At 45.2% G+C, this 27,510-nt stretch overlaps 1 pseudogene; it reads right to left on the reverse strand.

Annotated features, from left to right (window-relative positions):
- Positions 1-24,856, reverse strand: part of LOC114611356 — a 37,378-nt pseudogene extending 12,522 nt beyond the window's left edge.
- Between the last annotated feature and the right edge of the window lie 2,654 nt (positions 24,857-27,510).

Raw genomic sequence — 27,510 nt, forward strand, 5'->3', positions numbered from 1 at the left:
GCTGTAATACCATCTAAGAGCTGTAACACCATCTAAGAGCTGTAACACCATCTAAGAGCTGTAACATCATCTGAAATTGCTGTAACCAGTAAATTGCTGTCAGAAGAATCCTGAAGTGTGGCGTGTTCTCCTTTTCGGCGAGGCGGCGCGTCACACCAGGGTTTCATGCATGCCAGGAAAGCACTCTGCTCACTGAGCTACATGCCCACTCTTCAGAGAACTTATCTCTTAAGAGGGTGCAAGGGGAGTGGTTTCTGAAAGGCTTGCATTTGGAGTCCAGCTCTATCCTCGATCATCAGTTCTATAATAAAAGTAATTGGTACAGTCTGAGTGTGGTCTCCCCCTTGTGAAACCCATGTCAAAATGTAATCCTTCTTATGAGATTAAGAGAGGAGACTTGGTGGGACATCTAAGAGGAGATTAATTATCTGCCCTCATGAGTGGATTAAACCACTTATGCAATTAATGGGCTAACGGATTTTCGGATTCATTGGTTATTTACGGAGATTGCTGTAAAAGCTAGTTAAAATTTTTCATGTTCCCATCTCTCACCATTATGACCATTATGACGGCCTGTGCAGCCATGGGACTCTGCCGGCAGGAAGGTCCCAGACGTAGTTCTCTAAACGTTACCTGTGAACTAAAATAAACTTCCTATCGTTATAATGCTCAGCCTGTGGTAGTATGTTCTTCACGACATAATTTGTAGTAAAGGCACAAGTAACACTGGACATCAGTGGTTAACTTGTGTCTGGGGATATTGGCATATTCTTTGTTTTCAAACATTTTTATGTTCTTTGCTCTTTTATTTTGAAGTATTGGTGTTATATGGTTGGATTTTATTGTTTTATCTTGTCTTGATTTTGTTTATTTTATAATTATTTTTTGAGACAGAATTTCATGTAGTACAAGCTACCCGCAAAGCTTCTAGGTGATCAAGGACACTCTTGAAGTATTGACTGTCTCTGTCAACAAATGGTATTGGGAAAACTGGTTGAAGTAGAAAAATAAAAGTAGATCCCTTTCTCTTGCCCTGTAAGAAAAATCAACTCAAAATAGATTTTAAAAAGAAAAAAAAAACCTACTTGTAATGGCTATTCCTGGTTGTCCACTTGACTATATCTGGAATGAATTACAATCCAGAATTGGAGAGCTCACCTGTGATCCAGATCTTGAGGCTGGAAGACATAGTTTCTGACTGGATCTAGATATGGCGATCTCAAGGCATAGTGGCCAGGCAAGGTAGGACATGCCTTTAATCCCAGGAGACTGAGGCAAGGAGATCTCTGAATTCAAGGTCAGCCTGAGACAAAGCAAGTCCCAGAAGCAGGCATGGTGGTACACACCTTTAATCTGGGCCACACCTTCTGCTGGAGATTTACATAAGGACATTGGAAGAAGGAAGATTCCTCTTCTTCTCCTGCTTGCACTTACTTGCCAATACATCTGTTAGAACCTACTTCTACAGAAGACCAGCTGAAATAACCAGCCTCGTGGGACTGAGCAACTACTAGATTCTTGGACTTCCCTTTCACAGCTGACACAGTTGGGTTAGTTGGACTACAGACTGAAAGTCATCACAACAAATTCCCTCAATATAGAGAGACATTCCATAAGTTCTGTGACCTTAGAGAGCCCTAACTAATACACTGATGCATGACTCAAACCCTGAAATTATTACAGGAGACAGTTGGTGTTAGGGTGGGAAGACTTCAAAACATAAGCATAAGCAAGGACTTTCCCCTCATTATGCCGACAACTGACAAACAGGATTGCATGGAATCAAACATCCAGTACTCAAAACATAAAGTACAAATGACCAGTAAACAGGAGAAAAGGTTCAACATTATTGGTCATCAGAAGACTACTGATTAAAGCTTCGCTGAGGGACTTAGGATGTGGCTCAGTTGCTAGGGTCCTTCCCTAACATGCACGAAGTCCTGGGTTCAGTTTCTAGCACCTCATTAACAGTTACCACCTGGTGTAGCAGTACATTCCTGTGAGCTTGACACTCAGGGGACAGAGGCAAAGAATCAAAAGCTCAATGTCATCCCCAGAGAGCTAGCAAGGACAAGGCCAGCTTGCTCTATATGTGACAGTCTCGGGAAAAAAGTCTCCTTCCCAGGAAAATGATACAACTCGAGATGATCATACTAAGCAAATTAAGTCAAGTCAGTGTCACACTAGAGGCAAAGATCACAGCGAGCTTTAGGCCTCCATGTCCTATATAGCAAGACTGTCGGAAAAGGAATAAAGAAGACAAATAAAGAAATGTTCTGCTTTGAAAATTATTAGTTTGCATTTTTTCCTTATCTTAAGTTAGTGTATATGTGGGGAGGTTCACGTGGAAGTCAGAACAGTTTTCCTGGAGCCAGTTCTGTCCTTCCAGCACATGGACTCTGGGGATCATCCGTCTCGGTGGCAAGCACCTTTAGAGCTTGAACCCTCTCTCTAGCCTAATATCACACTTCTAAAGTTCTCTATTGGGTTCCCTGGGAACCCTGTGTGAAAGTAAAGGATTCCCTGGGAGAGCTTTACTTTTATGCTCATATTCCCATGATCCTTTAGTCTTTGCTCTTAATAGATGAACTTTATTTGTATAATTATTCAAGTACTGCTCATAACAGTCTGTCCCCCAAATGATGTCGGCATAGTAATTTCCTAATGATTTATTCTATATATACATAATATCTTAATTTATAAAGAAGATCCTGATGTTGCCTAAATTACAGGAACCAAGCTACATTAAGTAAAATGACAAATCTACCTGAGGCTTTCCCTCCTCAGAAATATATTGTCTCCAAAAGCCAATTTTTATCTTATTTTATTAGAAAGAGAAAGGGAAGAACAGGCTTTCCCTTCCTGTTATTAAACACCTGTCTTTTCTTGGCTGAGCTCTGAGACTTTATCTTGGCTTTCTGAGCAACCTGGTTATAGCTAATAATGCACTGCTGTCATTTTTCAGAAAGCATCTTCTCCCCTGGCATCCCGTACTTTTTCACGTGAGAGTGTCTTCTGTCAGATGTGGTGTTTCTGTTGAAAGAGTAATCAGGAAGGCAGCGAGAGGAGAGGTATAGGGAATCTGGTAAAGAGTATCATCATTCTGTGCGTTCCTAGATCTAGTGTAGTGTCCAGGCCAGGGGCAGCGTGTCCCCACTCGGCACCCATACCCAGACATAGGCGCCATAGCCGGAAGTAGCTTTTTGCCCAGTGGAAACTCCACCACAGCCACGTGTGCAGGTTGCATTTTTGCTGTAGACTCAGCATAGGGCTGGGGGTGGGGGGGAGGATTTGGGTTGGAGTAATGTCAGCCTAAATTTGTGGTGTAATTTTCGGTGGGTTTTTCTTGGGGTGGCCAGTAGCAGCGATGGATGTAGGCCTCGGCTCTTGCCGTCCTTCCAGGCTATTTTCAAGAAAATCTAGCGTCCTTTTTGGACTATATGATACTCAGCCTGGCTTTCTGCCCTGCCCAGAAGTAAGCGTTATCTGCCGGGTGTTGTTCTGGGTTCGATTGTGTTGCGATCCATATACATCTATATAGTATATATTCAAATATTGTGAATAAGGAGCCTGATGTGGCCTCTGCCCAGCGTTTATAAGGAAGAGAATGAGAAGTTGAAGTCCATCAAACTATGGGCCACATAGTTTGGTGCCAACCTGGGTGAGTTCTAGGAAATGTCCTGTCTCCAAAAGCCAATTTATTTTATTTTATTTTATTTTATTTTATTTTATTTTATTTTATTTTATTTTATTAGAAAGAGAAAGGGAAGAAGAGGAGGAAGAGTCAGCAAGGGAAAGAGAAAAAATAAGAACAGTGAGCAAGTGAGAAATGGCTCTTCTAGTGTTGGCTGAAAGATGGCCATGTGTCAAAGGGTTTAACCTCAAAGTGTAGAGAACTAAGGCCCTGCTGCTCTAGGATATAACCATGTTGCCTACTCTTTGACTTACAAGCTCAGCCTACTCTACTTATAAAATCAAAAAGCAGACAAACACAAAATAATTTGGAAGGACTTTTATCTGGGACCAATTTTGCAACACCAAGACTGGGGCCACAGAAAGTGAGCCAAGCTTGGTGTGCTGGCCCATGCCTGTAGTCATGGCACTTAGGGATAAAGACAGGAGGGCTAGTTAGGAGTTTATGGTGATGCCTGGCTACAAAGCCAGTTTGGGGCTAGATTGTGCTATAGGTCATCTTGTCCAAAACAAAACAAAAACCCCAGGAGGGCTTATGGGATAGGTGAAGGTAGGCCAAGAGCATTGTACCAATTGCACAAAATTCTCCATGCAAATGAGGTATTATAAGTATCAATCACGAGAACTGTTCCCCCTCTGGCCTGAATGAAAAAGCCTATAGGTCATCTACTTTGTCTTGCTTAGAAGTACTGCTTTCCCAGGCCAATGCAGGCTGTCTGGATATGCCCTCAGCCAGGTCATAGTGGTCCTCCAAAGATGCTGTAGTGTCCACTCAGGAACTGTAAACTATTGGGTACACCATGATTGCCAGGAGGGCAGCCATCACTCAGAAACACTAAAGTTTTGTTGTTGTTGTTTCTAGTTGGTTTTGGTTGGTTCATCTTTTGTTATAGGGTTTCTTGTGGCCCAGGCTGGCCCATAACTGAGGAAGTCATTGAGAACTCCTGCTTCTCTTCATTCTGACTCCTAAACTCTGGGATTACAGGCATTTGATACTATGAACAACTCTTGAAAAGTATTTTTCATACAGCCATGAGTTTTCTCCAACAACAGAGACAAGATGCTCCTTGAGCACCTTCATTTACATTTTTCTCAGTTTCCAGTAGCCGAACATCAGCTTTCTCTGTGCCAAGATAACTATTGACCCTCTTGTCTTACCTCCCCAGTGAAGACTGCACTACTGTGCCTGATTTACATGGAGTTAGGGATTGAATCCAGGGACTCGTGCACTCTACCAACTCAACTACATCCCTAACCGACTTCTTCCATTTTATTTCAGTCTACTTAAAAAAATCTCACCAGCCATAGACCTCTGAATGTGTGCTCCTACATTCATTGCAAGCAGTGTATGTGACCTGTATTGAGTAAATCAGAAATCCTATATCCACTCCGAAGGCTTATAAATACTTAATTTAAAATATCTTAATCTTATCAGGAGATGGCTTGAGTTATCTGTCACTAATAACCTTTCTTAGTGACAACCCCTCATCTTTGCTCCTAGGTGTATGCTTTGTTGGGTACGGAACTAGGTCATTTGGATACAAGAACCTGCAACCCTAGTGGTCACATCCCTTCAGTAGCATTAGCCAACTGAAGCCCATCGTCTTTAGGCTCTCCCCTACTAAGGAGATTTCTTCAGAGTGTTTACTTTTCTCTTGCTCTCTCAGCAAGGTGAGTTAGACACACGGGTCTTTTTCTGTCCTCTTATCTCCCCTCCCCTCTCCTTGATCCCTGGGTGTTGTGTAGATATTGATAAAGACCTGATAGGCCCAACTGGGGACCAGACTGCATCTTGTCAAGAAGCTGGTTATATGGTCACGAGAACAGAAATGGGGTTGCTATTTGTCATGCAGGGCCGAGGGGACACACAGGGTTTGGATCCAGCAGCAGTAAATAGCAATGAGGATAAAAAAGATGGAAAAAACCTGTTTGTGGCAGTGAGGGCCTGTGATCTCAACAGGCCCTGAGTGAGGAGAGCCATGAGTCTCTCAGCCTGGAGAATTCCATAGATTCCAAGCTAATCGAGACTCCTAAAGAAATGAAAGGGAAGAAAAGAATACAAGGGAGATGTGCCTGGGTGGGGGGAGGACTTTTTTTTTTTTTTTGAGACAGGGTTTCTCTGTGTAGCCCTGGCTGTCCTGGAACTCACTCTGTAGACCAGGCTGGCCTCGAACTCAGGAAATCCACCTGCCTCTGCCTCCCAAGTGCTGGGATTCAAGGCGTGCGCCACCACTGCCCGGCGTGGGGAGAACTTTTATTTGGCATTTCTGAAGGGAAAGTAAACCAGGGCTGAATGAATAAGGCATTGCCAAATAGGAATAGTTTGGTGGTTTGGAGGCATCTTGGCGGAGTCTGGTTGCCTGGTGATTTAGGAGGGGGAAAGAGAGGCTGGTGTGTCAGAATTAGATAAGGAAGGTATTGAGAATGGAGACATGGGATTGGTTGGTATGTGGATGAAAGACATGCCTCACAAAAAGAGCTCTGGAAGTCTCCAGAAGACAGCTAACCTGGAAAGGGGGAGTCTCTCCTAAGGTGTCAAAATATCCTAAAATACAGTGTGTCAGGGGTGGTGGCACATCCTTATAAGCCTGACTCTGAGAAGGCTAGGTGTGAGTTGTAGGCCAACCTGAGCTACAAAGTGAGATACCCATCTCTGAACAAAACAAATTTAAAAAAAACTAAACAAAACTGGGCAGTGTGACACACACCTGTGGTCCCAAGACTGAGGAGGCTGATGCAGGAGAATCAGGTTTGGGTTAGGCTGAGATGAGTTACCTGAGCCCTCTATCTCAAAAATCAAAATTGAATATATAGATAAATAAATATGACCAAAGAAACCAGTGTAAATAGATAGGCCTGGGTGTGTGGGAAAGAAAGAACACTATTATAATGGAGTCCTTTGTGCAAATGAAAGGTTTTTGTCTATATCAATCACTACCCTTCAACTGGACCACCTGGGAGATGTGCTTTTCCTCTCTACCCTGATCAAAAATGGCTGCAGGATCATCGAGACTTTATTCAGCCCTGTCTTGCTTAGGAGTGCTACTTCCCAAGGCCAGTGCGGGCTGTGTGGAGTGATCACAGAACAGAGAGGTCTTCTGCAGCTGCTGGGGTAGCCCCATAGTGATTAAAAGGCCGCAAACAGCAGATTCTTAAAGTCATGAGGTTAGTCCAGCTTATTGCCAGTCAAGGACCGGATTAGCCAAAACTTCCCCACTCAACTTAGTGTTTCCTTAGTGCCTGTTTCCAGAGGTTTCTTTGAAGCAAGGTCTTATGTGGCCCTGGGAAGCAAAGGACCACCTTGAAGTCTTCCCCTCCCAAGTGCATGGCCACCGTGTCTGGCTTTAAGGATATTTTTGGGAGAACTGTGAATTTCCTCTAGTAACTCTTTGAGACAAGCTTTCTGCTGTATATAACAACAGACAAAAGCAAGGTCCTAGGAAACAGATGCTGAAGTGAATCACCCTTCATAGAGCTTTGTTAGGGAGAGCTACAGGCTCGTGAGCAGAGGTGACCGTGATGGGGCCTGAAGAGGGACAGCATGAGGAAAGAAAGACTCCAGTATAGCATGATGGAGACCTTGAAGGGAATGAAAAAGGGGGGTAGTGCTTTACAAGATTTTTTTTGGAGGGGTGATAAGCTCCACATCACATGACCTAGCCTATGTGGTGTGGGTCACAAGACAGGAAGGTACTAGATAAAAGTTATGTCAGGGTTGTCTGGGCATCAAAGTGTTTGGGCTTGGCGCTGTAAGGGGGCTAGAGAGATCAGAACTCTAAGAGCTGTAAGGTCACAGCAGCTCTCTGTAGCTGGCCTTGGGAGACTGAGGGGTGTGGCCTCATTCTGGGGAGAGGGAGCAGCAGTTAGAAGACCTGGCTTCTGACTCTGCCCTCTGAGGGTGCTTTGCAACCCCCTTTGTTGTGTTGATTTTTCTTTAAACTTGTCTGAGACTGGGACTCAGGTAGCCCTGGCTGGCCTTGACCTTGCAGTGTAGCACAGGATGACCTGCTCCTCCTGCCTCTACCTCCCCCCTCCAAGAGCTGGAATTACAGGCATGGGTGTCCATATGTAGTTTATTTGGTTTATGTAGGTATCAAACCCAGGGCTCTAGACAGACTAGATAATGAGGTACACCCACAGCCCTCATGTTTTCTCTCTCCACACAAACCCCCCCCCCCCCCCCGTGTGTTCGTATGTGTGCTTGCCATGTATGTGTGGATCCTTGCAGAGGCCAGAAGAGGATACTGGGTTGTCTGGAGCAGGAGTTACAGGAAGTCATGAGCCTTCTAATGTGAGTGCTAGGAACTGAAATCTAAGAGCAGCAAGCACTCCTTAACCTCTGAGTCATCTCTCCAGCCCACCACGCCCAGATCTTTTCTAGGGACATTTATGCATCTTTGCTTTCAGGAGTCTGAGCTGTGCTGCCCGTGCTGGCTGACGTCATTCCTGCCAGAGGACCTGTGACCTTACTGGTCATTTCCCTTCATTACCTTTCACCCTTAGGATCTCCCTTCAGAGAGAAGGCCCCATGGCCTTTACATTTCTGTCATGTTTCTTAGGGGGAACTCTTCATCAAGGTGAGTTAGATATTTGCCATATCTGTCACATATCCAAGGCAGATCTTTTTCTACATATCCAAGGTAAAGTATGCTAAGCTTAATCCTTAGTATACTAAGAATGCCCATGTTGGAGGTAGGATGGCATATTTTATTATCTATCTCACTTCCATGACAAAATACCAACAAAACCAATTTAATACAGCAGCGGTTTCTGTTGGTCCACAGTTGCAGGATGCAGTTTGCTACGATGGCAGGAACTTGGGACAGCTGGTTGTATTTCCCTGTGGTCAGGAAGGAATGATGACTCTGATGCTCAAGTCCCTCTCTCAGTCTACCCACTCCAGGACCCCAGCCCACTGAATCACAAAGGCATCCATACCACTGGAGACAGAGCCAACCAATCAAGGGGAAAGATAAGCATCACTCCTACCTCACAGGCTTTACACTAACCCTGGAAAGTCCACACCTCTGTCTTCCATCCTGATGTATGGTAGGCCGCTGCAGGTTCTCTGCAGACTAAACCTCTTTGCTGTTGCACACGATTTGAGTCTGGGATATTGTTCCTCACAAATCACGGACCCTTACGTACACAGTTCTCAGTCTCTCTTTAGTGGCATAATCTCAGTAACGGCACCGCTTCTCTCGGCCCTGCCTTGTCTGAGGTCAGGTTTTCAAGGTTAGCTGCTTGTAACTGTCCAGCATCACAGTTCTCACACCTCACTTCTTTGCATTTGCTCTCTTTCACTGTAACATGGGCAGCCAACAGTGCTCTATGAAGCCTGAATGCTAGCCTGTCCTGAAATTTCTCCTGCCAAACAAATCAGCCCATCATCTTCAAATTCAGCTTCACTGAAGTTCTCGGGGCAAGAGCAGACTGCACTCAGGTCCTTTGCCATAATACTGCACAAAGCCCCGTTCCTGATAGTGTGTCTTCTCCTCCCAGGTCCTTTACCATAATACTGCACAAAGCCCTGTTGCTGATAGTGTGTCTTCTCCTCCCTTGTCTGTGTCTCCGTTAGTATTTTTGTTTCATAAGACTGTCACCACAATGGCCTGCCTGTGGTAAGTTCTGCCTATGGTAGTTTATGCCTCTTGTGGCCCAGAAACGCATCTTTCCCAGGATCTACCCACAAACCAATTGAAACAGCCTAAGAACCACAAATCAGCCTAGGAACTGATACAATTTTCTATATTAGTAATGTTCTCAGTGTTCTGGAAAAAATACCTTACAAGAAGCACCTTAAGGGAGGGAAGGCTTACGTGGGACCACAGGGAAGTCCATGATGGTAGGAAATCATAGTAACAGGCTTGGGACAACCTGTGACATTTCATCTGCAGTTAGGAGACACTGATGCGTGCTTATGTCCTGTGACGTTGCTCCTTACTGTTTACTTCAGGACCTCATCAGTGCAATGCTGCCTCCACAGGTAAGGCGGGTCTGCCCACCTCAGTTATGCTGATCTACTAACTCCTCACAGACATGCCTAGGACTTGTCTCTGCGATCATCCTGTCACATTGGCAGTCAAGAGTAACTGTTCTAGATGATAAAGATCTTAAAGGCCCTGGAGGGTACCAGGTTGAGGCCTGGAAAAAAAATGTTATATTCCACCAAGAGAGGAAGTTGCTGAAAACTAGGCATGTCCGAGGGAGAAAGACCAGCTTGAATAAAACAGGAAAAGAGAAGAATGAAGAAAGATGGAGCGGAAGTGTACACCCATAATCCTAGCATGGGGGTGGAGGGGGGCTGAAGCAAGAGAATCAAGAGTTCCAGGTTACCTTGGTTATATAGGAAGTCCTAGGATAGCCTGAGCTCTCAAAAAGGGAGACTAGAATTAAGGCAGAGCCTTAATTGGAAAAGCAAGCCAAGAAAGTGTACACTATAGAAGTAATTTTATGGTTGGTTTCTGCCCCATGTGATCCCATTTAACTTCTAAGTAATCATCACAGAGACATCAGATTTTATTAACAAGTTCTGAACTATCTTTACCCAACTAGGCTGTTAATAATCAGATAATGCTGCTTTACTTGCCATCTGAGTCTTGCCCTATTCCATGTGTGTCCTCAGGGTGAGCTCCTCTTGGCCTCGTGCTGATGGTCTGTCCATCATGCCTCATGGCAACGTCCTCCTTCCCCTTTTTCTTCTCATGATTTCTGAGGTCTCCTTACTCAATCCAAGGTTCTGTCTTCTCATCTCCCTTGTCCAGTCACAGGCTCTAGCCTTTTTTTATCCAATCAGAGATTATTGGGGAGCATGCTTTATAGCACATTGGACAATACAGTGCCCATGTCCACATTGCAACCTGATCTTGGGGTACAGAGTTCAGTATCTGAATACACAGCACACAAGACCAACCCCAAGAGTACACTGCATAGCACTAGAAAACTGGAATGGTTCTGCTGGATTTGAGTGTAGGTGACGTTATATTTGTCCAGTACTTGGCTCTGGGTAGCTTAGGTGAAAAGAAATACTACCTTGTGTGTTAAAGTTAAATAAGGAAACTGTTAGGAGTTTAGACAGGATTGATTCGCTTGTAGATGAAATCCATATTCTTGCTAGAAAACTCAGTGTATTCCTCCAAATTAGCTAGTGTAGGAATTAAGAGTCTTTCCCAACCTAGGAAACTTTAGAATGTGTCAATAATATCCTAAGACATACTAAGTTGTATGGGATTGTGGTGGTTTGAATAGGTATGACCCCCATAGATTCATGTGTTTGAATGCTTGGCCACAGGGAGTGGCACTATTAGGAGGTGTGGCCTTGTTGGAGTAGGTGTGGTCTTGTTAGGGGACGCATGACACTGTGGGGTTGGGCTTTGAGGTCTTAAATGCTAAACGCTCAAGCTTCTCCTAGTGTTGTTCACAGTCCCCTTCTGCTGCTTGTGGATCAAGGCGTAGAACTCTCAGCTCCTTCTCCAGCCCCATGTCTGCTTGCACGCTGCCATGCTTCCCACCATGATGATAATGGACTGAACCTCTGAGACTGTAAGCCAGCCCCAATTGGATGTTTTCTTTTATAAGAGTTGCCTTGGTCATGGTGTCTGTTGACAGCAATAAAACCCTAGCTAAGACAGGGATGGTGCATCCCTGTAATTGTAGCAATTAGAAAGTTGAGGCAAAAGAATTGTGAGGTCAAGACTAGCCTGTGCTACAAATCAAGATCTTCTTTGTAAAAACAAAACACAAAGCAAAGCCTATTGTGGTGGCACATCCAAGACATCCTGCATCTGGGAAGCCGAAGGGGGAAGATCTGGAGGTCAGGGTTGCCCTTAGCTACACTACCAGCAGGGTAACAGCCTGGGTTGGATGAGACAGGACCTCAAAAAGTTTAAAAGAAAAAAAAAAAAGATAAGCAGTTGCCCATTTAGCAGGGAGGGTGTGTTTCATAAGGGACAAGCTTTCATTTACAAAAGATCCTGTTTGTACCAATCACAAAATCTGCTTGCTTGGTCGCCAGGGCAAGTGCTAGCACCTGAGCCTGGCAGAACCAAGTATACTGTGGTCAGAGGTCACTCCACCTTGTCCTTAGAAGCACTACTTTCCAGTGAAGGCAGCCTAGCACAAGTATAACAGATCTTCAGCCATAGTTAGTGGTCCACTCGGTCTGCTGGAGTGTCCCTGCAGTGATTACAGTGTCCCTGCCATGAGGGCAGTATAGCTGCTTGTCTGTAAATGGGGCTGTTGACTGACAGTTCCCCATTCAACAGAACTATCCTTCACTGGTGCTGGTCCTTTTGATGGTTGGTTTCTTGAAATAGGGTATTATGGAGGTCTGGCTGGCCTGGAGCTGAGATCACCGTGAAGTTCTGATCCTCCACTTCCCAAGTGCTGGAGTGACAGTCGTGCTACACCAAGACTGGTTCTAAACAGAAGCTTCTGAGAGAACTTGAGTTTTCACTGATAACAGAGACAGGCCACCCAATGCCTACATCTGTACTCATTCCTGTACTTTATTCTACTTCCATATGGTTTTCACCCTGAGTCTCATTTGCTCTGGGTGACCTTGACTTATCCCAGTATGACCTTACACTCCTCATCCTCCTGTTACCATGAGGAGGTAATCTTGGAACTGGGTTCATCTAGGTTCTTGACATCTTATTCAAAGAAATGAAAAAGTGTAGATTGCAAATCGGCTGAGAAACCATTGAGAAGCAAAGTCATGGCACAGATCCAACGTGCCGCATGCGAGCAGCCATGAGAGCAGCGGGCGCCTTGGACTAGAGTGTTCAGAGGCCTCCTTGCTTCTCTGGGACTTCCTTTTTAATTGACAGATTTTTGGTTATGTAAACTTTTCATCTGTTGTGCATGCCCTTTTCCATAATGCAACTGGCTCTAATCTGTGCACTCAGTTATGCATGGCTAAGGTGGGAATCACTTTTCTTTAAAGGTCATCCAGTGGACTCAGTTTGTATTACTTACTGTGTGTGTACCTAAAACCAGTCCTAGTTGCTCTAGTCCCTGTTTCCGGAGGCTGGATGCATCTCCAAACATGTTTGTATAGAAACAGGGCATTGCCTTAGGCTTCTGTCTTCTTCCCTCCCAGCCTCTCCCACAGATCCCGGCAGCGCACTGAGGAAGCAGATGGTAGAAGTGGGAGGAGAAGACCTTCCAGACACAGGGGAGCAGAGTGAGGCTTGCAAGGAAGATGTTATACAGTCACAGATCTCACCCAGAGAGGGTGCCACATGCCTCAGAGTCATTGTCTGGACCAGATACTTTCTGGTTCTTGGTGTTGGTGTCTTATTCAAAGGATTACAAAGTGCAACCTGAGTACAAGATGACAAGGTACCTTTATTCAGAGGCATGGAGGTCTAACAGATCAGTCCACTGAAGCCAAGCAAAGCGTTTCTTGGGTTAGAGTACTCAGGGCCATTGGGTGCTTCCTTTTATGGGCCTTAGGAAAAAGAAGAGCTGATTAGTGGGAGTTCTGTTCTTCCTTCCTTCCTTCCTTCCTCCCTCCCTCCCTCCCTCCCTCCCTCCCTCCCTCCCTCCCTCCCTTCCTTCCTTCCTACCTTCCTACCTTCCTTCCTCCTCTTCCTCCTTCTTCCTTCTTCTTCATGTCTCACTATACAGCCCTCACTGGCCTAGAGCTTGCTAGGTAGACCAGGCTGTGCTATGCACAAAATGGAACTCACAGAGATCAGTCAGCCTATCTCTGCCTCATAAATTCTGGGATTAAAAGCATGAGTTGGTGTGGAATGAGGTGGCTGAGTAGATAAGGCAGTGGACTGCTAGAGCAAGAGTTGTTACTGGCTTTGGGTCTCTTATCTTGACTGACAGTTTGGGGTTATATAATCTTTTATCTACTGGGTATGCTCTTCTTGCCATGTCCAGCACAGTTCCAGGGATGGCCTGACTAGGGCCACAGGGGAAAAAAGAAAAGGCAAATGCAGAGATACGCAGAAAAGCTGGACCTGGGTGGCTGAGCTCTCTGATAGAGAAATCACAGCAACCCAGAAATTCAGTGTTTTTATTATAAACAGTTGAATATGAAGGAAGAATTACCGTATACAGTTTAACAGGGAGGTGGGATTGTTACATACAGATAAGCAAAGACGCCAACTTACTATATACAGCTGGATGGAGTAATCTATAGATGAGAAGTCTTCATGCCATACATATTTGGGTCAGAAGCTATGGTAGACATTTTCTGCGCACTGTCAACATGTACATTTGGACCCTGGAGGAAGGCTTTGCCATTCCTCTGAGCCTTACCTGGACCAGGCTTTGCTGCTCCCGTGGGGCCATGCACATATCAACTGAACCTGGTACTCAGAGCATCACTCACTCGGGGCCTCCTCCATCCTAAGCCTCCTCCTGATGCATCTCTTTAATCATATGCACACTTAACTGTGCACAGGCATAAAATGGTAAATGGGGTTTTTCCTGAAAGTTCACCCAGAAGACAATTGTCTTTATTGTATATGAACCCTAAACCAGCCAAGGCCAGATCAACCCAAGTTTCTCCTTGACAGATACATCTCTGTTTGAGCAAGTTTGCATAAAAATGAGGTGTTATCAGGAAGGTTGCTACCAGGAATAACTTTAATTGTTTAGAGCAGATCTATGGATTGGTAATATGGCTCAGCCTAAGGTGCTTGTCAGCAAACCCACTTGCCTGTGTTTCATCCTTGGAACCCACCGGATCAAAGGAGAGAACCAAATACTACAAGAGGGTTGGGATTACAGACCTGTGTCTCCATGCTTGGTTCCAGGGATTAATATTCTGGGTGTTGAGCACACTAAACAAGTACACAACCAACTGTAGTGCATTCCCACATCCTTCCTAATGGCAATCCCTGGTCTTTGCTCCTAGGGAGTAGATTCTTTCCTGCCAATGTAGGTCAGAGGACCTTCCACGTTAGTAGTCACTCCTCTTCACTACCCTTTCACAGTTAGGGGCTCCCCCATCAGGAAGACTTCCTCATGTTTAATATTCTTTCTACTTTTCATAAAGGTGTGTTAGACCACCCATCTCTGCCCTGTTCCCTCCCAGCCTCTTCCACAGACCCTGGCAGTGCACTGAGGATGCGGATGGTTGAAGTGGGAGGAGAAGACCTTCCAGACACAGGAGAGCAGAGTGAGGCTTGTAAGGAAGATGGTTCTACAGTCACAGATCTCACCCAGAGAGGGTGCTACATGCAGGTAGGATCATGAATAAACATGAGTGACATCAAGAGACAGAAGATGAGGTAGAGAGCCTGGTGTGGATGTGTAATTCTAGTACCCAGGAGGCTGAGGCAGGAGAATTGTGAATGTAAGGTCTTTCTGGGGTACATGGTGTGTTTCAGGCTAGTGCTGGGCTCTCAAAGAATGCAATGTGAATGAGAGAAAAGCTGGAACAAGGTTTTAATGGACATTTCTGAGAGGAGATCAAGCCAGGGAAGGATATAAGTTTAGCCTCAGTCATTTGGAAGAATTTGATGAGATTTGGTTGTAGGAGTGGTATCTATTTGCTTGGTAAATACAATGGATAACTTAGGGAATGATAAATACCACCTTGAGTATGACAGTTAAATAAAGAAGTTGTTGGGGGGGCTGGAGAGATGGCTCAGTGGTTAAGAGCACTGACTGCTCTTCCAGAGGTCCTGAGTTCAAATCCCAGCAACCACATGGTGGCTCACAACCATCTGTAATGAGATTTGATGCCCTCTTCTGGTGTGTCTGAAGACAGCGACAGTGTACTCATAAATAAAATAAATAAATCTTTTAAAAAAAAAAAAAAAAAGAAGAAGTTGTTGGGAGAATAGACTCAGCCTTGAATGGTTTGGGATTTGTGTGTGTGTGTGTGTGTGTGTGTGTGTGTGTGTGTCTGTCTGTCTGTCTGTCTGTCTGTCTGTGGGATTTGTGTGTGTGTGTGTGTGTCTGTGTCTGTCTGTGTCTGTCTGTCTATCTGTCTGTCTGTCTGTGTGTGTTTTTAAAGACAGGGTCTCACTATATAGCTCTGGCTAGACTGGAACTCACTATGTAGACTAGAGTGGCTGCAAATTCATAGAGATCTACCTGCTTCTGTCTCCAATTTGCCTCTAGTGAATGAAAGTCATGTCTCTGGTGGATAGCTTTGCTATCTTTGAATCTTCTACTGTGGAAATGGGAAATCTGTCCCATACCTTCAATTTTTAGATAATGTCAAAACAACCTAAGACAGAGATTAAGTCAGGTGTGGTACTACAAAGCCCTGTACAGGTATCAGGGCTTGAAAATTGTTGTGAGTTCCAGATGAGCCTGGCTGCAAGGAGAGACCCTGTCTCAAATAAAACACATCTGGCGGGATGCCACATGCCATTAATCCCAGCACCAAGGAAGAACAGGATTCAGTGGGCATCTTGGTTATCCCAGCTTGGGGTCATCCTGTTCTATATAAGACACTGTTTCAAAAAGCTAAAACCAAACAAAAACACCCAGTTATCCAGTAGCCTGCTCATTTACCCAGGAGGAAGATGCTACATAACGTCCCATCACTCAGGAGCAGAAGTAGGAGAACCATGAGCTTGCCGTTAGTAATGACAAAGTCCTTCTTTAAAAAAAAAAATTAGTGGATATTTTATTTATTTACATTTCAGATGCCATCCCCTTTCCCCATTTCCCCTCCCTAGAAAACCCCTATCCCAACCCCTCTCCTCCTCTTTGCTTTTATACCATTTTAATAAATGGTAAAATCAGTGGAAAGCCCACATACACATGGAAACTGAACAGTGTTCTACTCAATGATGACTTGGTCAGGGAAGAAATAAAGAAATTAAAGACTTTTTAGAACTTAATGAAAATGAAGACACATCATACCAAAACTTGTGAGACACAATGAAATCAGTGCTAAGAGGAAAACTCATAGCTCTAAGTGCCTAAAAAAAAAAAGAAAGAAAAGAAACTGGAGAGAGCATACACTAGCAGCTTGACAGCACGCCTTGGTCCATGATGATCTGATAGGATGCATGGGGTTGCATCTGTTGAGGCTGTTCTGTGACCAATTATATGGTCAATTTTGGAGAAGGTACCATGAGGTGCTGAGAAGAAGGTATATTCTTTTGTTTTTGGATGAAATGTTCTATAGATGTCTGTTAAATCCATTTGGTTTATAACTTCTCTTAGTTTCACTCTGTCTCTGTTTAGTTTCTGTTTCCATGATCTGTCCATTGATAAGAGTGGGGTGTTGAAGTCTCCCACTATTATTGTGTGAGGTGCAATGTGTGCTTTGAGCTTTAGTAAAGTTTCTTTTATGAATGTGGGTGCCCTTGCATTTGGAGCACAGATGTTCAGAATTGAGAGTTCATCTTGGTAGATTTTTCCTTTGAGGGGTATGAAGTGTCCTTTCTTATCTTTTTGATAACTTTTGGTTGAAAGTCTATTTTATTCAATATTAGAATGGCTACTCCAGCTTGTTTCTTGGGACCATGTGCTTGGAAAATTGTTTTCCGCTCTTTTACTTTGAGGTAGTGTCTGTCTTTGTCACTGAGGTAAGTTTCCTGTATGCAGCAAAATGTTAGGTCCTGTTGACATATCCAGTCTGATAGTCTATGTCTTTTTATTGGGGAAACGAGTCCATTGATATTAAGAGATATTAAGGAAAAGTGATTGTTACTTTCTGTTATTTTTGTTATTAGAGGTGAAGTTATGTTTGTGCGACTATCTTCTTTTTGGTTGTTGGAAGAAGATTACTTTCTTGCTTTTTCTAGGGTATAATTTCCTTCCTTGTGTTGGAGTTATCCCTCTATTATCCTTTGTAGGGCTAGATTTGTGGAAAGATATTGTGTAAATTTAGTTTTATCATGGAATATCTTGGTTTCTCCATCTATGGTAATTGAGAGTTTTGCTGGGTATAGTAGCCTGAGCTGGCATTTGTGTTCTCTTAGGGTCTGTATGACATGTGTCCAGGATCTTCTGGCTTTTATAGTCTCTGGTGAGACATCTGGTGTAATTCTTATAGGTCTGCCTTCATAAGTTACTTGACTTTTTTTTCCCTTACTGCTTTTAATATTCTTTGTTTTGTACATTTGATGTTTTGATTATTATGTGACGTGAGGAATTTCTTTTCTGATCTAATCTATTTGGAGTTCTGTAGGCTTCTTGTATGTTCATGGGCATCTCTTTCTTTAGGTTAGGAAAGTTTTCTTCTATAATTTTGTTGAAGATATTTATTGGCCCTTTAAGTTGGGAATCTTCACTCTCTTCTATACCTATTATCCTTAGGTTTGGTCTTCTCATTGTGTCCTGGATTTCCTGGATGTTTTGGGTTAGGAACTTTTTGCATTTTGTATTTTCTTTGACAGTTCTGTCAATGTTTTCTATGGTATCTTCTGCACCTGAGATTCTCTCTTCTGTCTCTATTCTGTTGGTGATGCTTGTATTCATGCCTCCTGATCTCTTTCCTAGGTATCCTATTCTATCTCCAGGGTAGTCTCCCTGTGTGATTTCTTTATTGTTTCTACTTCCATTTTTATGTCCTGGATGATTTTGTTCAATTCCTTCACATGTTTTGGTTGTGTTTTCTTGTAATTCTTTAAGGGATTTATGTGTTTCCTCTTTAAGGGCTTCTACCTGTTTACCTGTGTTCTCCTGTATTTCTTTGAGGGAGTTATTTATGTTCTTCTTAAAGTCCTCTATCATCAATATGAGAAGTGATTTTAAATCTGAATCTTGCTTTTCTGGTGTCATGGGGGTATTCAGGACTTGCTATGGTGGGAGAACTAGGTTCTGATGATGCCAAGTAACCTTGGTTTCTGTTGCTTATGTTCTTACACTTGTCTTTCGCCATCTGGTTATTTCTAGTGCTACCTGCACTCACTGTCTCTGACTGGAACCTCTCTGTCCTGTTATCTTGGTTGTGTCAGAATTCCTCAGAGTCTAGCTGTCTCTGTGGTCCTGTGATCCTGAGATCCTGGGTGTGATAGCTCCTGGGAGTCAGGCTGCTTCTGGGATCCTGAAATCCTGGCGTGACCAAGCTCCTGAGATCCTACAATCCTATTATCCTATGTTCCTGGGCGTGTTAGAGCTCCTGGGAGTCCAGCCTTCTCTTGATTTGGGGGGATTGGGTGCAGAGCTGCTCAGGGCACCGGTGCTGACAAAGTCCTTCATGTGAAGGAAAGCTTTTGGTTGTGGCTATCACAAGATGGGAGGTGTCTGTGGTGTCATCTATACTTTACTAGCTCTGTCTTGCTTAGGAGGAGTGATGCTTTCCAAGGCCACTGAAGTCTGTCATAGAGCAGCTATAGGTGGAGCAGGTCTTCAGACATGATTTATGATCCTCTGTAGCTGCTGGAGTGGCTTCACCGTAACTACAAAGTGTCCACAGCAGCAGGGCTGACCTGAGAGCAGTACAGCCAGCAAATGAGGGGCTGCTTGACAGGCAGTTCCCCACTCAATGGAACTAATGTGGGGGGGGCTGTTTTATAGTATATGTATGATATATACACACATACATATAGTTTATGTATACACACACATATATCATTTTATGCTTTTACATCTTATGTGTATAAGGTGCTTTGCCTACATGTATGTTTACACATCACAAGCATGCCTGCTGTCCATGAAGGCCAGAGAGGGTGTTGGATCACTTGGAACTGGAGTTACAGGGAGTTGTAAACTGCCATTTGGGTGCTGGGAATTGATCCTTGGTCCTCAGGGAGAGGAACCAGTGATGTTAACTACTGAACTGTCTCTCAGCCTCACGTCACCATTTCTTAGTGCCAATCCTTTCTCTCTTCTCCTAGGAGGCTGCCAGTGCTCGTGAAGAACCTTCAGGTCAGAGGACCTCCAACCCCAGTGGTCATTTTTCTCCAAACCCTTTCATGGGTCCCAAACCAGGAAGATGTTTTCTGTGTTTTAAATTTTCTCTCATCATCCAGGCTTCTCCAAGGTGAGCACTGGTCGGTCCTCTGTATCTGCGAGTGTGTCCTCACAGTGACTAAAACATCCGTTCTAGTCTGCTTTCTGCTGTTGTTATGAAACTCTGACCAAAAGCAACTGAGGGAGAAAGGGGCTTACTTAGCTTACACTTGCAGATTACAGTCTTTATTGAGGAATGCTGGGGCAGGAACTCATAAAGAACTGAAGCAGAATTCTGCTTCCTGGCTTGCTCATGCCAAGCTAGGTTTCTTATACAGAGCCCAGGCCTACCTGCCAGGGTTAGTGCTGCCCACACGGGCTTGGCCTTCCCACAGCAATCATGAGTCAAGACAGTCTCAGGTATGCTCCAGATCATTCTTCAGTTGGTGTGTCCACTTCCAAGATGACTCTAAATTGTCAGTTAACAATGAAAACTGATGGGGACTGTGAGGGCAGTGCGTGGATCCTGTGATGGACTGTGAGGACAGTGCGTGGATCCTGTGATAGACTGTGAGGGCAGTTCGTGGATCCTGTGATGGACTGTGAGGACAGTGCGTGGATCCTGTGATGGACTGTGAGGGCAGTGCGTGGATCCTGTGATGGGGACTGTGGATCAGCTGTGCCTCACTCAACAGAATTATTTTGGGTTGAGGTTTGTTTGGCAATTGATGTGTGTGTGTGTGTGTGTGTGTGTAAGTGTTTTACCTGCATGCATATCTATGTACCATGTGCATGCCTGATCCTTGTAGAGGTCAAAAGAGGTCATGGGGTTGGGGTGGGAATGCCCTAGAACTGGACTTACAGTGATTTTTAGCAGCCACATAGATGCTGGAAATCAAACAGAGATTCTCTGAAAGAGCAGCCCATGCTCTTAACTGCTGAGCCATCATCCATTTCTCCAGCCGTGGTGAACGTTGTTTTTTTTTTTTTTTTTTTTGCTTTTTTTTTTTCTTTTTCTGAAATAGAGTTTCAAGCAGCCCAGGCTGACCTGAAGCCGAGGCTCATCTTGAAGTCCTGATCCTCCTGTTCCTCTTTCTGAGTTTCTCAGGAGCAAGGCATGGATACCATGATTGCTCTAAAAGATACTTTTCAGAAACCTATACATTTTCTCTCATATTTCTTAGAGCCAAGCCACCCACTGAACTTTCCTCCTCTCTTCCCTTTTTATTTTTAATAAATCTTTAGTCTATTTTCTAAGTGGTATAGGGTGACTCTAAACTCCTGATCCTTCTGCCTCCCTCTGCCTGGCCAAGAGACAGACAACCACATTTAATGTATTGGGGCTGGGTATTGAACCCACGGCTTTGGCAGAATAGACTAGCACTCTTTTCTTTGATGAGTTACATCCCTAGTCGTAAAATCTTGGTGTCGTAACAGTTTCTTGTCTCTAGCTCTGTGGCTGATCTTTGCTACCCGCACTTGAGCTTCTGTAAGACACAACAAGTCACTGTAAGTCAGTCACTCAGGTTGTAGGGCCTCCAACCCTAGTGGTCTTTTCTCTTAAATTGCCTTTCACCATTGCTCTCCTGCCTAAGAAGATTCCTCTGTGCAGTCATTTTTCTGCCTTCATGAAGTCTGCTGAGAGTTAGAGATGGAGTGATTGTCTGTCGTATTATCTCCCCACCCCTTCCTTCACCTCTACAGTTTACTAAGGATGCTTTGTTGGGATTCGGATGATAGAGGCTTTACAGTCACAGGCAGCATACAAGGCTGGACACAGGGCAGCTGTTCTGGACATGGATCCCCCTTGAGAGGGATGATGCCATATGTGAGGCAGGGCCAGCATCAGGCTTGGCTCAGACACAGAAGGCAGCAATGAGGACAAAAGGTGAGTGTGGCGGTATATGCCTAAATGTCTGGTATGCGGCTCTTCCTGGGGAGATGCGAACAAAGGATTATTTACCCAGATAGAGCACCAATGATATAGCAAAGAAATGATGTCATCCAAGTCCAGCTTAGTGAACAAATGAGTTGTGTCTTACGGAAGCTCAAGTGCGGGTTACTTGCAGGAGCATGGATGATTAAGTTAGCTGCATCACCACAGAGCCTAGCCTGGCTTGAGTGATGTCCTGTGAAAGCTGTATCCCTGTGGCTCTTTGCAGGATTTCCCAGGAGTCTCCCTTTCCCAGAAGCCCTCCCTGCTCACTTTCACTTTTGGAGTGGCCTTGGGAATCTTGTAAGCTTTTAAGAACTCTCCCTGAGACTTAGGAGTTGCTTACTCATGTATCTTAACAAACCTGTCCCTAGGATGGACTATTTCAGTTAGATCTAAGTCCTAAGTCCTTCCTGAGTCCCTCCTGAGTCCTAAGGAGCCTTCCTCCAGGATAAATGTTTCAGTATGGAGGAAAATACTATATAGCATCCCACTACTCAGGAGCAGAAGTAGGAGAACCGTGAGTCTGAGGTCATTCTGGGCATTACAGTGACTTCCGGTGAGAGGAGAGCCTGGGGTGGAGCCTTTATAGGTATTCTTGAGGGAAAGCGAGCCAAGGTGGAGAAGACCGCCTTGAGTAGACTGGACTATTTCTGGAAGGTCTTGTGTGTGGGAGTGGTGTCTCACTGCCCGGCCCCTGCCTGCATGATTAGGGGAGGAGACGTAATGGACTGAGTGTGAGAGTAAGGAGGGATGGCTGGTGTGCTCAGGACGAGCTGCTCTGAGAAGGAGCCATGAGTCTTGTAGAGAGTTCTTTGTTGTCCCTGAGACTCGTCTGTTGTAAGCAGCAAGCTTTGGATGATGTCAAAACATCCAAAGCTACAGGATATGAGGCAGGCATGGTGGTGACCTTGGTCTATACACTCAACATGCAGGTGCCAGAGGCACAGGGATCACTGTTAGTTCTAGGACAGCAAGATGATAAAGTGATAACTCTGTCTCAGACATGCCTGTAATATCTCAGACTCGGCAGGCTCAGGCAAGAGGATCAGGAATTCAAGATCATTTTGGCTATTTCACCAGTCTAGGGTCAGACTGGGTTATACAAGAACTTGACTCTAAGACCAGGTATGCCAGCCAGCAAGCCAACAGCCCTCTTTCACCCTGCAAAGGTGTTTCCCAAGAGTATTGCACCAAGCATATATAGCCCTTTATGCAAGCAGAGGCTTATTATTTGTATCTATCACAACCCTTCTGGTGGGATACCAGAGGATAAAAATGAGTACACAGTCATCCAGAGTCCTGTCTTTACTGGCCTTATAAGGCCAGTGCAGGCTGTCTGGAGTGAGCGGTGGCCGCGGCAATCCTGGTTCTCTGCAGCTTCTGGATTTCCCTCACAGTGATTGGAAAATGTGCAGTTGGCAGAGCTTCTGTGAGGTGGAGCGGTTTGTCTGACAGCTCCTCCTCGCTCAACACAGTTAACATTGTTATGGTAATAGTTGTTTTGAGGGTGGTATTTTGAAACTGGATGTCATGTAGGCTTGGCTGGCGCAAAGGATCACCTTAAAGTGCTGATCTTTGGGGCTCCACCTACCAGTTTCTGGGATGCCAAGCATGTGGCACCATGACTGGCTTTAAAGAGACATTTTGGAGAATACTACAGATCTGTCACTAAGAACTTAGAGACTGGTTACTCTTAGCATTCTCTCTACCTTCCTGTTTATTTACCCTCCCCCTTAAATAGCTGACTATTGGCAGTGGGCTGGAAGGGATGGCAGAATTCGCATTCACAGACAACACTGCACACCAGTCACAGGGCAACAAGAGTGAGGGGAAAGAGCCTGAAGGCCCCTCTTCAATAGCAAGTGGTAGGCAGCGGCCTGGAGTGTTCATGGAACAGCCTTAGATCACCTCTGGTCAGCAGGCAGTTAGAGATGAAGAGAGATTCATGGGCTGCAGATCCAGACTGTCTACTTGGGGTATACTTTCCTTCATAAGTAAGGCTGTTGGCCAGGGCTTGTGAGATATACTCCTCTTGAGCATCCTTCAGGTTCTCCTTCTTCCCACCCAGGCATTTACATCAGAGGCTTGCAGGGCTCGGCCATAGGAGAAAGTCAAGGCCCCTGGGCTTCAGCAGAGACACACCTGTTGATAGCATTGAGGTTGATGAATCATCTTCCTCACTGTGCCCTCCAGACAGGAAAGTGATCCCAGGAACAGCAATAGACACTGTGTGATTAAGTTCTATGACAGTTGCCATGGCGATCTCCTCATTGGAAAATTTCTGGGTGCAAGCATGGCCTCGGGTGAGCAGATTGGGCTTCAGCAATGTGCCTTCCAGATAGACATGGTGGTCACTCAGAGCCTTGTAGACAGCAGTCAACACCTTCTCAGTTACATATCGGCAGTGCTTCAAATCAAGGTCCTCATCAGGGAGGATTTCAGGCTTCATAGTGGGTACAGTGCCATTCTGCTGGCAGATGCTGGCATAACAGGCCAGAACATTGGCATTTTCCCCGATAGCAAGGGTTGAGGGAGTATGTTCCCCAGTCTTTAGCATACAATACCTTTAGCATACAATACCACTTGGCAGAGTTGGCTCCATCCTTCTTATACTGGGCACAGCGTTCAGACAGCCCATCCAACACTCGGGTAGTAGTCTCACCATTGGTATCTCCGTCGGCACCACACCCTTGTCTACCTTAATGCTCACACCACCACCCTTGGACTCGATAACTTAGGGGAAGGGACAGCCATCATCTACCTTCTGGTTCAGTGTCTCGTGGAAGAGGACACCCCCTCCCATGTAGGGATTCCCAGGATCATCTGCAGTCAGCAGCAGCTGGTGGAGAAGTGCCTGTTCTCCTTGGTGTTCTCTGTGTCAATGGACTGCAGGTGCTTGGCAGTGCCTCCAGTGGACTCATCTGCAGCCAGGATGCCCTTACCTGGAGCACAGCTCGGTGAGTGGTGTCAGCCAGCTCCTTCTTCTGCTCTGGGGTCAATGCTGGGTATGAGTAGAACAGGACGCCAGTGGTAGCATGCTCCTGGTACAGGAGAGAGTGGGTCTGCCGAGTACACCAGTGTGTAGGGAAAGGACTGAAGAGCAAGCATGGCCAGGGTCACCAGGACCTCGTTCCCCACCTCCCCTCTTCAAGTTGATTATTTGGTGTTTTGAGGTTGAGTCTCATGTACCCTTTGATGGCCTTGACCTTCTCTTCTCTACCTTTGCAAAGGGTGTATCTGCAGATGTGGACCACCTCACTTAATGTACTTGCCATTGGGATCTAGCCAGTGCTTCCTGCATCTGCAGCGAGCACTCCACCAAGTGAGCTCCATGTCCACCCTGCTGACCGTCTCGCTCGCATCCCTGATGCTGGCCCCAGCAGGCTGACTGTGCTCATAGTTCATCCGCGGCAAAAATCCCAGTACCTCTGGCTTTCACTATAAGGGTCTCCACAGCCAAGGTGATTTCTTCTGTGTGGCTAACTTTCTGTCCTCACCGAGACTTCATCAAGGTGAGTTTGGCATTTGGCTGTTCTGTCCTGGGCTCTTTGAATCTCTTTGCTAGATACCTGCAGTATACTAAGGATGCAGATGTTGGAGGTGGGAGGGAAAGACTGTAAACAATGGAGAGGACCAGAATGAGACTTGGAGAGGGGTGCAGCCACAGAGCTTTGGCAGGGAGATGGATTGAATGCAGCCCAGACAGGGAGAGTGAGCAACAGGTTTACATGAACCGACTGGAGACAAGTGTAAGGAAAGAGAGCTCAGTCCTCACACACTAAAACGGAGTCCACGCCAACGCGGCATCCGAATCTGTAGCAAGTGAAAGCCAACCTGGTGACAGTCCCCACTTTCATGTCTGAAATACTGGTTTCTAGTAGCTCAGGCTGGCCTTTAGTAGAGGGTTACCTTGAAAGTCCAATCCTTTGGCTTCTACTAAGCATGCACTGAGGTGACAGGTGCATACACCACGGCTGACCATCAATAGATGTTCTGAGAGCTGTGACTCTTCTCAGAATTGTTAGAGATGAGCCACCAACCAAGCACCTTACCCTCATCCTCATTGTTTTATTCATTTATTTTTTTAAATATGTTTTGAGGACTGATACATTTTAGGAAGCCCAAGGCTTCGTGCATGGTATGTCAATGTTCCAGCAGCTGAGTTACCTCCCAAGCCCTAGTGTCCTTTCATAGTAACAATCCCTCCTCTCTGCTCTTAGGAGGCTCACTTGGACTGCCAGTGTGACTTAGGTCACTGCTGCCAGCAGTCTTCCTACTCAAATGCCATCTCCATCGCTGGTCCTTCTCCAGAGCCATCCATAGATATCTGGAAGATTTCCTCCCAGTCTTAACTTCCTCTCTCCTCAGCAGAGCTTTGCAGAGGAGAGCTAGATACTTGGCTCTGCCTCTTCCCTTGATAGCTGCACTGCACTGGGGATTCAGATGTGGGGAGCGGCATGGCAACACCCTGGCAGACACAGGACAGGAAAGAAAACAGTTAAGCAGTCACAGGTCTCAGCCAGAGTAGGATCTCTGCATACAAGATGGGGCCAAGGGGAGAGCACTAGGTTTGGATCAAGTGACAGAACCAAGAACAAGGGTAGAAATTGGGCTGAGGGAGTGGTTACCTTAATGGGAACATCAGAGGTCGAGGTCAGATAGATACTCATACGCCTAAGGTCATTCTGGGTCACATAGTAAAAAGTTCTAGGCTAGCCTCAGTCCTCAGGAAAAGCAAAGTCAAATGTGCGGGAGACTAAGGCAGAACAAGCTGATTAGCACTGGCCAATGGGAATGATCTGGTCGATTTGCTTACTTGGCCACAATGATTTAGAGGAACAGAATACTGCCCTGACTGGGGACTTTGTTAGTAGCTGCTAAAGCACAGGGATCTGCAACCAGATCTGCTCCAAGTCCTCACAGAGACAAACGCCTGTGGGCTGTTGATCAGTTCTTTGTTTTTTGGGGTTTGTTTTGTTTTGTTTTGTTTTTTTGAATCATATGTAATCTGACCAGGTTAGAAATAAACAGGACAGCCTTGAAAATTAAACAAATCTGGCATTCACCCTAGAGGTGGCTCAAGTTGCTAAGAAACCATAGGGCTGGGGGTGGGTGAGGACTGAGGATAAGGAGTTTTTCTTGAGGAGCCTCTGATGACCTCTTCTTAGAGTCTAGGTGGATCCACCATGGCTTTTTCTCTCCCAGCAACACAGTTGTTGCCAACTGATGATGTAAGCCAGGAGTGACCAGCAAGTTCCTGTTCCTGTTACGTTGGGGACTTTGCAGGATGAATGTACCCACAAGTTTGCCCTTCCTACCGTTCTACTGTTTTCGGGGCATCCTGTGATCCTTTCTTCTTGAACTGTTTTCACATGAACACTGTTTCTCAATGTCCAATAAGAGATTCAGTGAACCAAAGGGTCTTGCTGGTGGGGAGCCAGACCAACCAAGACTTCTCAGGGACTCTTAACGAAAGGACAAAGGGAGCGTTAGTTCTGGATCCTTGTCCAGGAGCTGACTTGGCAAGGTTGGTCTAGGGCTGGCGCCAGTGCCTCAGAAGAGTCAATGTTGTGACTTCTGCAGACTCAACTCTTCCCCATAGGCTGTGCTTATCTGCCCTTAAGCAGCTGGGTCTGAAGTATCCCGTGTTCTCTTTACCAACATTGTCTGACTTTACTGTCTTGATCTGGGTCATTTTCTCCCTACAAATAGTATATATGATGTATTTTTATTTCTTTATTTGGTTTTTCAAGACAAGGTTTCCCTGTGTAACCCTGGCTATCCTAGAACTCACTCTATAGACCAAACTGGCCATGAACTCAGGGCTCCACCTGCCTCTGCCTCCAAAGTGGTAGGATTAAAGGCTGCACCACCACAGATAGGCGATGCTGTACTTCTTGATAAACTTGACGTAAGTCATCAGTTTATGCAAGATCTCCTGGTCCCAGCTATGGCTTTTGTCTTATTGTTCATCTCTATTTCTCACCCCCATCCTCTCACTTGACAACTCATCATTTGGGGCCCTTTGCACTAATTTGGGACACCTGCCTAAGTCTGAT

Source organism: Grammomys surdaster, unplaced genomic scaffold, assembly GCF_004785775.1.
Source record: "Grammomys surdaster isolate TR1022 unplaced genomic scaffold, NIH_TR_1.0 126109, whole genome shotgun sequence".
NCBI classification, from domain to species: Eukaryota; Metazoa; Chordata; class Mammalia; order Rodentia; family Muridae; genus Grammomys; species Grammomys surdaster.